The 13,452-nt window shown below is 49.7% G+C and overlaps 1 protein-coding gene across 4 annotated transcripts in view; it reads right to left on the reverse strand.

Annotated features, from left to right (window-relative positions):
• The window catches only part of DNMT3A (DNA methyltransferase 3 alpha), a 2,439,715-nt gene that overhangs the window by 27,426 nt on the left and 2,398,837 nt on the right, over positions 1–13,452 (reverse strand). The gene's annotated exons all lie outside the window — the stretch shown is intronic.

The following is a 13,452-nucleotide window of genomic DNA, read 5'->3' on the forward strand; positions in this document are numbered from 1 at the left end:
ACTTTTACTAATGTTTTTTATTCAGGTTTCCCTTTTAATGACCAAGATCATGCCAATGCAATGAATTGGAAACAAATAATTGTAACACTTTTGCATGACATCTCCTTGCATTCTTTTTTATGTAGCACTGTAGTGGGACGAAGAACCATCAGAGACAGATAATCACCGGAGGTACTGAGTCTTCTGTGGCAGGAACCATGAGATTCAGGCTGTTGCACTGTGGCCAGAGAAAATATGGAGAAGGCAGGGCTGCAAGATGAAAGCATGGGAATGCATCCTAATAAACCAATGTGAAGTGTCAGATAATTCCATAGTGCCGGCCGAGAGGTGCAGCTGTGGCAGCTTTCAGATACATGGCCTATCAGCAGCAGTGAGGTTGAGGAAAGGCAGACACCACAGCAAGGCCAGGAAATAGCCACACCACAGCCAATGAATGAAGACAAGATGAAAAAAAGGTATGCAGCAGCAAAACAGAGCATAGCTGCTCGAGCAGCCCAGACTTGGAGATGTGATGGAGGAGCGGAAAAAAGAGGAGGGGCCGCACATCCCAGGCCGAAAATAACATAGCTAGCCACTTTAGGCAGGAAAAAGATAAAGACGGAGCTGACAATAGAGCAAAGAAGGGACTGCCAGTTCTAGCACCAGCAATGACCAAGGCGGTGGAGGAGGGGAAACATGAGAAACATGAGGACATCTAGAAACGTAGAAACGGGAGAAAACGATATTAGAAACTAGGATGAGAACAGAGAGAGAGAGAGAGAGCACGTTGGAACTTGGAGGAAGAGTTCATAAAGATGACGAGCAAATAAAGGAAGGAAACATTGATGGATGGAACCAGTTATATGTGCCCAAGACAAAGTGTGTGACAGTCGGATTGATGTAGGCTGGAACTTAAAGGAGACAGTCCCAAGGCCTGTGAAAAGTGACAGAGGAAAATGCTGGAGAATGGAACTGGGAAAAAGACTTTCTAGAACGCAGAACAATAAAACTAAAGCATAGATGCTGCTGGCTTGAATCAGGGGAATATTTTCATAGAGCACCCTCAACAAGAGATGAGCGTGCATGCATTTGAACTCAAAAGTCCTTGAAGCATTCAAGCAGTAGATAACTAAAAAGAAAGTGTACATGCTCGGTCTTGATGGTGAAGTCCTTAATACATAAAAGAAACCAAGAACTATGACACAGAGTGCATGTTGGGGTAACAAGACAAATTCCCTTGAACTTTCCAAACAACTGATAACTCAGACAATGTTTGCAAGCTAGAACTTGTAGACAAAGTTTCACGAGAGTTCAAGTGATTAGTAACAAGACTTATCTTCTGACAAGCCCAGAAAACAACTTCAGAGTTCCCGACCAGCTGATACATTTTTTCATGATAAACTATTAAACCCTTATTTTTACATCATCATTTGTTGAGCCATCACCATACTGTGCTGAGTCCATCATTATTAGTCTTAGGTAGCAGATTGTAATCTTTCCCTAAAGTACAGATTTTAAGCAGAAGAAGAAAGTTACTTACGTGCACTAGCTCATCATGGGCAGCGTCATTAAATTCAAATACACTGAATATCTGTCTATTTGAAGTACCTCAACTGTTTGTGCATCAATTGCAAAGCCTTTTATCAAAACATGTGAATAAAACGTGCCTATCTGGCTTTGCTTTCTTTCATTCAGTTCCAGAAATCAAAATTATTTTACAAACATTTCCCAGCTGTGAAAAAATAGGAAAAGGAGAGAAGACATTGAAACAGAGAGACATGCAAGTTAAAAATGAAAACAGACCGTCAATTTAAGGTAGCCCATCTGTCTGAATTCAACAATCGATTTGGACTGGTAGCTTAACTCAGATCATTGTTAATCAAGGTATAGCACACATATTGTTCTAGTGAAGCCCGGCAAGGTCAATATTCATTATTAGTACCCGGCGGACGTGCGTCCATGGGATACACGTAACATGATTGGCTCTTTTCCGAGCCATACCATGGTGTAAATCCCGTGGACGCACGTACGTGCCTGGGTTTGTTCCTGGCAGGGGGCGTGGCAGCCCCTTAGCCAATGAGGAGGCTTGAAACGGGGCAATCCCTGCTCCGAGCCACCCCATGGCTGGAGGCTTCCTTCGTCCCCCGCCGGGGTCTCGGGTAAGTTTTTTTTCCCCTCCACCCCGCTCCCCTGCAAACTATCCCCTCCCCGTCCTCCCAACCCAACTTACCTTCTATTTTCTTCTTTTCTCGGGAGCGAACGCACTGGGAACACTTCTGTTCCCAACACGTCCACTCCCGATGGCCCCCATGGAAAGGGAAAACTGACTACGTTTTCCCTTTCCCAGTGGCCATTTGATCAGATTTTTTTTTCTGTTCCGAAATGCGGCAGCATACCGGTCTAACGGGCCTGTAACTATGGGCCCCGGGGGCATTACCTGGGGCGGTATTGGCCCGCCGTCTCATGGCTTATTGCCACAACAATAACTAGAATGGCAAGCCAATTCCCACTTGAGGGAGAAGGGGAGGTCATAAGGTTAAAAAAAGAGAACATAACATGTATCTACTTTTCCACTTTATCAAAGAGTTTCCCCAGGAAGGCTGAAATAAAATTAAGAGCATCTGCCATAGCATCAAAGCCAAAACTGTACTGACTGGGAGAAGCAAACGCCCTGATATCTGCTATACACATTCATAAAAGGGTTGGTCTTTGTTAATAGGGTGATGGCTGAGAATATAAAAATGCAGGAAAAATGCTTGAATTGACCCATAATTAACAGTTATTTTCACATGCGTTGTTCTTCTTGTCCCAACAACATCCAAGAGCCTATTTAACGTCTTGAAATTGAAAGGCAAAACAGTTGGCAATAAAATTGTCTTGTTAATGTGAAATTGTGACACTAACTTTGGGAGAACAGACAGGCATGTTCTTAAAACATTGCTTCTATGGGGAACATATATACAAAGATCTGGGAGCCCCTCTGTTGAGAACAAACATGGACAAGTAACCTGTTCTCTGGGTAGGTTCCCACTCAGGAGGGTCAACAACCACGTTTTAGCTCACTGTACCTTTCACAGAAAAGAAACATCCATTTGCTTATCAGTCTGGTGCCACCCACCTGGGCAGTCCAGCAGCGAAATGCTAGGCACTTCTTAACTGAACAAGGGTTCCCACAGCAACCCCAGAAACGTGTGGAGTATAGTTTAAGGTTGATCATCACAAAGCAGTTTTTCGCCCAACCCTGCTGCACAATTTTATGGCCCAAAGGAAAAGCAATTTCTATGAAAGGTATTGCAGGTCACATTTAAGATCAAATGTGTGTATCTTTTGGGGGGGAATTGAAAATGTGATAACACTATTCACAACTGCCAGCGGAGGGGCAGAGTTTGTTAAAGTTACTAAGAAACTTATCACTGGGATTGTAAAAAATACTCCAAAGAAGGACTTTTTCTTTAACAAACAAATTGACTTATGGGGCAGACCGGCAAGTCAGATTTTGCAAGAGAAACAAGTTAAGGCTGTACTGTCTCTTCTTGACGTGCCTCTCGGTTGCACTACTTCTTAAGGAATTACAAACAGAAATTGGTCCTACTGATGGCTAAAAAGGGCAGTATAAATTGTATCCTCTCATCTTTGATGGTATTTATAAGATACCCTGAGATATTCAAATGTTTATATTGTGGGTATTTACAGCCAAGCAACTTAGCCGAGCAATAAAAAGGATGTGGTGGAGCCACCAGGGGGGCGCCGAGATGAACTAACGCATCTCCGCCGGTCTCCGCATCGAGATAGGCCCAACGGGATCTGAGCCCCCCCTGGACTGTAGTGTGGAGAAGCGGAACCCCCCCCAGGTGTTTTCCCTTACTCTAGAGCGCTGGTGGTGGTATTTCGGATGTGGCGGGGCACTCAGATACCCGAGATCCAGTGGTGCCTTGGTGGTGGCGGGCTCCCGTGCTCACGCGGCCGCGCCGAGACCCTGGGGACGCCGTTCCTGGTGAGACGGCGTTCGGAGGGGAGGACCGGCCTTGCCCCCCGCCCTGCCCTGTGGGGTTGAAGCAGGGGTTGTGACGTCTCGGGGGTCACAAATCAAGATCCCAGTGATTTAGTGAACTAGTGTGCTCCGCAACTGCATCTGCGGCGTGTTGAGGAGGAGCGCCTTCAGCGCGGGGCTCGGGAGAGAATGTCACCGGGTTCCCCCATGTCAGCTGTCGAGTGCTTAGTACAGGTAGGTGGGCGCCATCCCTTGCGGAGTGGGGGTCTCTGCTTTGTGCTTAGAGTGCAGAGATCCCCGGCTCACGCTCCACGGCATCGCTGCTGGATCCCCCTGCAGATGCAGGAAGCATCACTGGAGAGCGGGGTGCAGGCGGCTGGTGTTCCCCGCCTGTGTTTTCGCCAGCGGAGAGAGGATGGGTACGGGGAGCTCGTGGGGGGCTCAGGAGGATGGCAGGGGCCCGATTTCGAGCCCTTCTTATTTACGAGCTGTCCTTGGATGGACTTTCCTGTTCCCTGGTGCCCGCCTGGGAGGACTGTGGTTTGGAGTGGGCGGGGGCGCCTGGTGGTCTGGTGGGCCCCACGCATGTGGTCCTCGCCCGAGTCGGGGGTCTCCCTGCCAGCTTGCCTCAGAGGGGCTCAACTCTGTTGTGTGTCCTGTGGACCCCCCTTGGTGGTGATTTTTGGTGGCCAGCTTTTGCCGACTTGTTTTGCTGCAAGCCCTCGTCTGCCCTGGGGAGCCATCCTGCAGGTGTTACCCGCTTTTCTGGGCTGATGCTCATTGGCTGGTGATCTTGGTACCTCTCCCCTGTGGTTCTGTTTGTGCTGATGCCCCAGCTGTCCTGGACTTTTTCACTCATCAGTGCCACTTTGAGGAAGCCCTGCAGCGGGGTGTGCCCACGCACCCTATTGGGTCCTGAGCAAGGTTGGTTTCCTGCGCCCGAGGTTGCCCCCCACCACTGCCTGTGTGCCCTGCTGCCTTCTGATTGGGGTGTCCTGGGGGACTATTTCCCCTGGAGACGCCAAAAGTGCATTGCGTGATCTCCTAAGCACTTACTTCCCAAGCACTGGGTCAGTGGATTGGTCTTCCCTTCTGGAACTGGAATCATGCCTGGGCGCCCCCCCCCTTCCTTACTTACTGTCGGGGGGGGAGAACTATTTCGGTTATCTCAACTTAGATGGACTGGGTCCACTCTCTTCAGCGGTTCCGGCGCTCCCCAACCACCTGTTAAGAGGGGGTCGCAATGACATCTTCACCTCAGTCGGAATTGGTGGATGCCCAGGCAGTGAAAAGAAACATGACGGCGCTGTTGGAAGTGATCCGGGGCTTGAGGGCTGATATCAGTAAGCGGCTTGACTCCCTCGATAAAAAGGTGGATGCGGATGACGATCGGGTCTAGGTCCAGAAGGCCAATCAGTATTCGATCGACCTCTTGGAGACTCAGCTGGACATGCGGTTGTCAGAATTGGAGAGGAGGGAGGAAAATTGTGCCCTTAGCTGGATGACTTAGAGAATAGGGAACATCGTGGCAACCTGAGGTTTCTGGGAATCCCGGACAGAGAAACACCAGGAGATATCCTAAGAACTGTCAACGGGGTGGTCAGCAAGCTGTTCGACGGAACCAACACCAGCAAACCCATCATTGACAGCGCCCACAGAGCGGGGGCGCCAAATAGAGGTCCTCGGTCTATTCTCGTGAGGTTCCACTATTTTTCCGAAAAGAGTAGAATCTTGGCGTTGGCATGGAAGAAGGGACCGATAGACTGGGAAGGTGCACGAGTCACGATTTTTCAAGATCTCTCAGCTTTTACTTTGGCTTGGCGCCACCTATGTGATCCTTTAACGAAATGACTCCTCTCTAAGGGGGTCAGATACAGATGGGGGCATCCTTTTTTGCTTTCTTTTGAGCATGATGGTTTCAAATACTCCTTGGTTACGGAAGACGACATCCGAAGAGTGTCCTTGGAGCTGATGGGGGACCCCTCGACCGTGAACGGTCAGGGAGATTCTGTCGGTGATGCCTCGGTGGCCCGCAAACCTTCTGGCTTCTTGGAAAGGCGCAGGGTCTGTGGCAACAAGAAATTCAGGATGGTGGCCCCGGTCTACCCCAATACCGCAGCTGACTGATTTCTCCCTTGTGGCATCTTGTAAAATGTATGGTGATTGCTCCTCGCAGATATTGAGGGGTACTGGATGCTCTCGTTGTCAGGCCTGAGTTACTGGTCCACTGTTGCCCCTGTCTGTGGGATTGTCTGGTTGCTTTGGTGTTGGGGTGGGGGGGAGGAGGGGTTGTTCAGCTATGGTACACTATGTTGGGGGGGTTCAGAGTTGTGGTGTTCTTTTGATTCTCTATCCCGATGGAGGGAGGCACTGGTAGCCTGGTTAGACGGCGTCTTCGTTGTCGCAGGCTACCCAGGCCCTCGTGGGAGGGGGTGGAGGGAGGAGGGGATGGATTGGGGTTGGGGTGTGGGTCTGGTTTGGTTGTTGTGGGGGGGAGGTTACTGTTGCTCATTGAGGTCATTACCGAATGGGGATTTCGCTCCGTTGAGGGTTGGTCTGGCGTAATGGTGTCTTTCTAGAATGTTTTTCCAGAGGGTCGAGGACAAAATGTGCCCTCCTGGAGGAAACGGGAGAAATTCCTGTCCCCTGGATGGCTGATTCACTTCAGGCTCTGACATTGGGTTCCCTGAATGCTCGTGGGTTGAATTCCCCCCATAAGAGATCTCTCGTGGAGTTCACCCGGTTGAAACTTCATTTCTTATTTCTTCAAGAAAGCACTGGGCTAGGGAAATGTCCCTCAGATCCAAAGTTATACAGGAGGTGTTCCACGCATCGAGCCAGGTCAAGAAGAAGGGAGTAGCGCTGGTAGTGTCACCCAAAGCTCACTTTGTAGCGCGTGCCCAACGAAAGGACCCAGAGGGCCGTTTTATTATGGTTAAGGTGGAGATTAGAGGCTCCATAATTACGTTGGTGTCGGTTTACTGCCGCAATGAAGCCCAGGACCTGTTCTGGGATGAGTTGAAATCAAAAATGATGGCTTTCACGGAGGGGGTTCTGGTAGTAGGCGGGGATTTTAATATGGTTTTCATGCCCGAGCGGGACAGGAAATCCGAACTAGCTGGTACTGACGGGAGGGCCCAGAAGAAGATGGCAGCCTCTTCATAGCACTAATGAGGCCCTGGGCCTCTTGGACTCTCATTCTACTCGGGAAGGTTGCAATCCCTTATTTACCTTTTTCTCCAGCCCCCACTCCTTGTTTTCCAGAATCGATTATGTCCTAGTTGATACTTCACTTCGTGAGAGGATTGTGGACTTTGGGGTAGAAATGATCCCGTGGTCGGACCATGACCTGGTGAGAGTTCAGATTGGGCTTCCTCCGGCCTTGTCGGAGGGTTCGGGTTGGACGTGCAATGATCTCCTATTGCGCAATAATGAGCTCTCCAAAGCCCTGCTGGCATCCATTCAAGAGTATTTTGTAAACAACGATAATGGGGAAGTGGGGTTGGCCAGTGTTTGGGAGGCCTTTAAGGCCACAATTATGGATGTTCTTATTGAGATGGGGGCAAGAAGGGAGAGGGATAAGGAGGAGAAGCCCCTTAGGGGTAAGAGAGGGCCTCCAACGGGGGGTAAATTGAGGTCCCAGATGCCCCCGGGTAAATGGGCGGAACTCCAGCAGCTTAAAGGGAAACTGTCTGCATTAGTGGTGGGTCAAACGGAGAGAAAACTAGCGTTCCTTAAACAAAAATATATGGAGAAGGGGGGAAAAGGCAAACAAAATTCTTGCATGGAAATTAAGTGAACTTAACAAAAGTAGGAGAGTTCATTCTCTACTCGATCACGGGGATGCCAAATGTTTAGATGGCAAGGGGATAGCCGAGTTGTTCCATCAGTATTACAAAAAGCTCTATGCTACGGAGTACGCTGATGCGTTTTTGGAGTCGCTCCCTATTCCCCGTCTCCCCCCGGAGGTTTTGAGCGTCCTGGACAACCCTGTAACACCCTAGGAGGTTGTCGATACGATAAGCTCCATGAAGAGTGGCACTACCCCGGGTGATGACGGCTTCACGGTTACTTTCTATAAATCCTTCCGCTCCACGCTTGCTCCTTTTCTGTCTAAGTTGTTTAATTCGACCCTTGAATCGGGAGCCCTTCCCCAATCCATGCTTTCTGCCTGAATAATCGTGATCCCCAAGGAGGGGAAAGACCCAGCCCAACGCTCGTCCTACCGCCCCATTTCGTTACTCAACACCGATGTTAAGATCTTAGCGAAGCTCCTGGCCAACAGGCTGGCAAGTCATATGTCGGCACTGGTTCATGGGGACCAAGTTGGGTTTATTCCGGGTTGGCAGGGTTCGGACAACATTAGAAAGACGCTGGACCTTATACACGAATCCTCGAGTAACAATGTCGAGGCGTACCTTTTGGCAGTTGATTAGGAAAAGGCCTTTGATCGGGTCGAATGGTCTTACATGGGCAAGATCTTGGGGAAAATGGGCCTGGGCAAGAAGTTCTGTGGGTGGGTGGCCTCCTTGTATAATGGCCCAGTGGCAAAGGTGGCAGTTAATGGCGTAGTTTCCGCCCTGTTCCACCTCTCCAGGGGAACTCGTCAGGGGTGATCGATCTCTCGCATCCTTTATACTCTAGCATTGCAACCACTCGCCATAGCCATTCGCCATCATCAGGGGATTACGGGGGTTAGAGGCGGGGAATTAGATTTTAAGCTTTTGCTATTTGCAGATGATATCCTGGCTTACCTAACCAACCTGAATGTGTCGCTTTCCAATCTCTTGGGCCTGTTCAACTACTTTGGGACCTTCTTGGGTCTAAAGATTAATCCATCAAAATCTTGCATTATGCCAATGGGGGAGTGTGACCGTGACCAAGGGGGGGGGATGATTTGGCTTGGGAGTTGAGAGTCGAGCAGAGAGCAATTTCTTATCTTGGGGTGTTAGTCCCTAGGGATTTGAGTTCCCTTTTTGAATTGAACTTCCCCCCGACCCTAGCTAAAATTAAGCTAGACCTGGAGCGTTGGGCGCCCTTAACCTTATCGTGGTTTGGTCACATGGTATCCATTAAAATGAATATTCTTCCCCGCCACTTGTATCTTTTTGTGTCTCTACCAGTCCAGATCCCTGAAGACTTTTTTAGTTCCCTACAGTCTATGATCCAACGGTTTATATGGAAGGGCAAACAACCTAGAATCAAGTTCCCCACCTTGACCCTGCCGAGATCCATGGGGGAGGAGGGGAGGGGATTTGGGCTCCCAGACATTTGCTTATACCACAACGCTGCACAGCTCAGAGCTATGCTGGAGCTGATGAAAGATGAGCTGCGTACCTATTGGGTGTATATTGAAGATACTCACACGCACCTGAAGAAAGTCAGGGACTTTTTATGGTCACCGTTCAATGACCTCCCCGGTCTTGGGAAATCGCACCCGACGTTGTCAGTTTTATGGGCTCTTTGGAAAAACAATAAGGAGAGCCAGGTCCTCTTGTCTTGGCCTTTCCCTTTGTCCTCGTTGTGGGGCCCCCCGCTTGTCTTGGGCAACAAAGGCTTTAGGAATACGCAACAGTGGTTGGATGCAGGCCTAGAGCGGGCCGTCCAACTCTTCCGCCAGGGCAGGTTCATTGACTACGAAGTCTTGGCGGAGGCTTTGGGTGACGTCTCAATGACAGTTTTTGATTACCTCCACGTGAAGGGTCTCTTAACCAGCGCCCACAGGCAAGAGCTCCTCTCACGCCCTCTTAAGCCTCTAGAAAAGGTGTTTGTGGAATCTTTTTCTAGAAAGGGGTCCCTGTCTAGGATCTATGGCGTTTTAAATTCGGCACATGTGGCAGGTAGGCAGGGGTTCAAGAAACAGTGGGAAGAGCAATTGGGAATGGAGTTAGATGACTTCACTTGGGCTAATCTTTTTGGGGCGCTATTCTCAGGTTCGTTGTACACTGCGGTGATGGAACACAACTTTAAGATCCTTCACATGTGGCACCTTTCCCCGGTGGGGTTGGCCAAGATGTTTCCCAGGGTTTCTCCCTTTTGCCCCAGGGGGTGTGGTCATAGAGGCACTTGGTACCATTTGTGGTGGGAATGCCTACGTGTGCAAATTCTTTGGGCGGAAATGTTGAGTTGGATTAAGGACATCTTGGGTGTAGAGCTCGACCAGCGCCCCCTTGAAATTCTTTTTGGTATCCCATCCCCGGATACGGACTCAGGTGCTCTCCCGAAGGTGACCCAAAGCATGTTGAGAGCTAGTAGACTGGCATTAGCTCAGAATTGGAAGAGTGGTGCAGTGCCCCCAAAATCGGAATGGCTGGCAAAACTGTGGGCTATTTTTACCTATGAGAAGTTGTCGCCACTTACCCATGATACAATGGAATCCTTTTTGTTGGACTGTATCTTGGTGCTCCTTCATGATGACTGGTGCTCTGCGTCTCTGATCTTTCCTCCATTGGAGGGGTTCTTCCCCCTGGCCCTAGGGGAACTATGTGCCTCTGCGTCCGGCTTGGTGACTTTTTCAGAACCCATGGTGTCAGTCGATAACGTTCTCTTGATCCCTTTGTTTTGGATCCTCTGGTGTCATTCCCTATGTGAACTCGGTGGTCCTCAGGGGGGAGGAGGGGGGACAAGGGGGGGTCAGGGGGGATCTTTTTTCTGTTTTTTTTTTTGTTTCTTTTTGGTGCTGTTGTTGTTTTGCTTAAAATGTTTAATAAAGTCTAAATGGAAAAAAAAAAGATTGTGGTGCTTAACGTTGCATGCTAGGAAATATTTTCTCTTTTGCTGCTTTCCTCCCGTAGACTTCTATGGGAGACTATCTTTTTGCTATTATGTGACTACCGACCTTGCTTTTTGGAGGTCAGTAAAGCCCTCAGCTTTATTTCCCTTGGTTTCTGCACACTCCTATGGGGAAACTCATCAGTCCCTCAGACACATCACCTTAAAGTTAAGTGCAGTTAGGGCAGGTACCAACAGATATTTTTCTATTGTGTTTTTGACACTTTATATGTGCACTTTAGCATTTTACTGCATAGTTCAACAAAGAATACAAAATACTGTTAAAATTAAAGTTACTCACTGTAGTGACTAAAGTACTCATAGTCCCCTTTCTTTCATTCTCTTGTGGGCGTCCGCAACATGGGGATGGTACCAGAACCTTTGGCAGCCGAAAAATCAGCTTCCCCTTTAAATTTAGTATAGCGCTTGGGGGCGTGGGAACACCCGACCGAAGCCACGGCCTGCGGCGCCACACCACATTCTCCCTTGAACACATCGGATGCTTAGATACCTGGCTACTCAGATTACCTCTAAGTGATTGGCATACTAGCAGGGGAAGGTGTGTGGAATGTATGGAGGAACGGGGACTATGAACTAGGAATACTCTAGTTACTACAGACTTTAATTACTCATACATCCCATCCCCTTTCCTTCATCCTTGTGGGTGATTCCACCCAACGAGAACATAGGATGGAACTGTGACAACCTGCCTCATATCTAGGATGAAGCAAAAAGGTTCTTCAGAACCGACTGACCACACTTTGCATCGCGCCTGGAGCTGGTGTCCAGCATATAGATCTTATAGAAGGCCGACGCTGTGGCCCAAGCGCCGCCTTGCTGATGACATCCCAAGAAGAATGTCCCTGAAATGCAACGGCCGCACTGACCGCATGGGCATGAATGGCCTCAAGAACAGGTTTTCCCATGGCCATGTAGGCATCTGAAATGGCCTGGACCATCCAACGGGCGATGGAAGCCTTGGAAGCCTGAGAGCCAGGGAAGGAGCCCCTAAAAGTCACAAACAATGCCTCGGAATTCCTTAAGGATTTCGTCTGGGCGAGAAAACTTGAGAACCCTCTTGAGGTCCAAGGAACGTAGGGCCCCCCCTTCCTCAAACTGTGGGTGCGAGAAGAACACTGGCAGGCAGATCTCTTGATTCAGATGGAATGGAGAGACCAGTGCGCAAGATGACATTGTGAAACGTGGTGAAGGGCCCGCATGAAGACAGCGCCTGCAGCTCACTAAGCCTGCACACAGAGATGAGAGCCACCAATAAAAACGTCTTTAGCGTCACCATGCTGATGTCCATAGAGGCCATCTGCTCGAAAGGATTGCATTGCAAATCTGCAAGTACCACATTGTGGTGTCAGATCGGATGCGGCCTATGCACTGGAAGAAAAAGCCTAGACAAACCCTTAACCACCGGGTTGGCTGCCGAAAACACACACATTTCGGGGAATTCTTGTAAGCTCCGAAGGCTGCCAAATTTGTGCGGCAAGTATCAAGTATCCACCCGAACTACAGAATGAGCCAGGTGGGCTCAAAAAGCCAATCTGACATACAGATGACAGGTGACTGGGTCAAGACCCTTGTCGCCAGCACAATGGCAGAACCTAGTCCGTTTGCTTTTATACTGGGAACAAGTCAAGGGCCTTCTGGCCTGCTGAATGAATGATGTCCCAGTTGTCATCTGAAAATTGAGCATGCTGAAGCCTCAGCTGATCAGCAACCAGGCTGCCAGGGCCAGTTTGGCTGGGTCTGGGTGTTCCACTGCCCCACCCTGCTGTGTCAGGAAGCCCCTGCTGGGGATTGGACGATGGAAAGGACCCTGGGAGCACAACTGCAGCAAATCTGAAAAACAGGTTCTCGAAAGGCCACATGGGAGTCAACCAGGATGAGGCTGCAGTCCACCGAAGCCTGGAACTTGCAGAGGGTCAGCTGGAGCAGAGGGGTGGTTGGGAACGCCTAACACCTGCGGCTGTGCTCGCAGATATGGAAGGCAAATCCCAGTGTCCCCCGACCTGGCCATGAGGCAAACTGGGGGCACTTGGTATTCAGGGAAGATGCGAACAAGTCCAGGTCTACGAACCCCCAACGCTGGAACAAGGGCAACAAGGAGTCGTCATGCAAATCTCACTCAGCGGTGTTGAACCTCAAGCGACTCAGCTGATCTGCTTCTGCATTGGTGACAAGCAGCAGGTGGTCTGCCAAAATCCAAATCCTCTCTGTAAGGTCGATTCCCAGAGCAAAACCACCAACAAGCCGAGGGAGGAGGGGGGATTTGGGAGGGGGAGCAATTGGTGGCAACCTGCTTATTCAGGTAAAACATCGTAGTAGAATGGTCTGTCTTGACTAGAACAGATTTGTCCCTGATTATGGGCAAAAACGCCTTCAGGGCAAGGCCCACTGCCCTGAGCTCGAGCCATTGATATGTAGGAGGGCTTCCATTCTGGACCTTGCTCCATGAATCACATAGCTCTCTAGAGTAGCCCCCCCAGCCGAAAGAGAGGAGTCTGTTGTCACCACCAGGGTAGGCTCCGGTTGGGTGATGGGGGCTCCCACTGGAACATTGCCATCCATCAGCCACCAGCAAAGATAGGGCAATAGGAGCAGTGGCATTGGAATCCTGTCCAACTGAGACCCTGTCTCCTGATCCCAATTGGCTGCAAGGTGGAGCTGGAGGCGCCTCATCTTGAGATGGGCGTGCTGTA

Source organism: Ambystoma mexicanum, chromosome 4p, assembly GCF_040938575.1.
Source record: "Ambystoma mexicanum isolate Mex_15411 chromosome 4p, UKY_AmexF1_1, whole genome shotgun sequence".
Lineage (NCBI taxonomy): Eukaryota > Metazoa > Chordata > Amphibia > Caudata > Ambystomatidae > Ambystoma > Ambystoma mexicanum.